The following is a 1,438-nucleotide window of genomic DNA, read 5'->3' on the forward strand; positions in this document are numbered from 1 at the left end:
AACTTCTGTTTCATTAGAAAACATGGGGCCCCTTAAGCTCATGCAGAAGAGAACAGGATAGCTGGAGCACCTCGAATGATGCTGAAGTGCCAGTTCAGGAAGGGGAAAACCAAGGCTTGTTGGTTTCCCATTCAGGTGATAGGGGGTGGGGGTGCACATCACTGATCTTTCCCTAAACTATGTGGGTCTCCATAAGCTCAAGTCGAGGGGAGAAGGATAGCTGGAGCAGCTTGGAGTGAGATGGAGGAGCCAGTTCTGGAAGGGAAAAGCCAAGGCTGTTTGGTTTGTTTCAGGTACATTGGGGGTGGAGGGGATGGAATCACTGCTGTTTCACTAGACATCACTGGATCCCTTAAGCTCAAACGTAAGGGAGCAAGACAGCTGGAACAAGCTGAGTGAAGTAGAGGAGCCAGTTTTGGAAGGGAAAAACCAAGCCTTGTTGGTTACTCCTTTTCTAGCACTTTGGTGGGATCATTTCTGTTTTGCTAGAAAACATGGGACCCCTTAAGCTCTTGTGGAAGGAAACAGGACAGCCAGAACACCTCGAGTGACGCATAAATGCCAGTTCAGGAAGGGGAGAAACCAAGGCTTGTTGGTTTCCCATTCAGGTGATTGGGGCGCGGGGGGAAGGGGGCATCACTGATCTTTCCCTAGACCATGTGGGTCTCCATAAGCTCAAGCAGAGGGGAGCAGGATAGCTGGAGAAGCCAGTTCATGAAGGGAGAAAGCAAGGCTTGTTGATTTCCCATTGTTAGGTCCTTTTGCGGGGACCATTGCTGTTTTGCTAGACCACGCTTGACCCCTGAAGCTCAAGCAGAAGGGACCAAGAAAACAGAAGCAGCTTGAGTGAGGTGGAGGAGCCAATTCTGGAAGGGAAAAACCAAGGCTTGTACAATTCAGGTACTTCAGGGGGATCATTACTGTTTCAATAGACCACTTGGGAATCTTAAGCTGAAGCAGAAGGGAGCAGGACAGTTGGTACAGCTCAAATGAGGTGGAGGAGTAAGTTCTAGACTGGAGAAACCAAGGCTTACTAGTTATCCATTGCCACGTAATGTATGGGGATCATCGCTGTTTCCCTACCCCATGCAGGACTCCTTAAGCTTTAGCGGAAGTGAGCAGGACAGCTGGAGCACATGGAATGAGATAACGGAGCCAGTTCTAGAAGGGAAAAATTAAGTATTGTTGGTTTCTCCTCTTCAAGTACTATGAGCTTATCACTGCTGTTTTGCTAGTCCTCACAGGACCCGTTAAGCACAAGTGGAAGGAAGCGAGACAGCTGTAGCATCTCGATTGATGTGGAGGAGCCAGTTCTGGAAGGGAAAAACCAAGGCTTGTTGGGTGCTTCTTCTTAAGTGCTTTGGGGAGGGGTGGTCACTAAATGACATTGGAACTCTTAAGCACAAGCTGAAGGGAGCAGGACAGCTAGAGCAACTAC

The sequence above is a fragment of the Elephantulus edwardii genome, unplaced genomic scaffold (genome assembly GCF_000299155.1).
Source record: "Elephantulus edwardii isolate Elephantulus edwardi_28Jun2011 unplaced genomic scaffold, EleEdw1.0 scaffold00051, whole genome shotgun sequence".
NCBI lineage: Eukaryota > Metazoa > Chordata > Mammalia > Macroscelidea > Macroscelididae > Elephantulus > Elephantulus edwardii.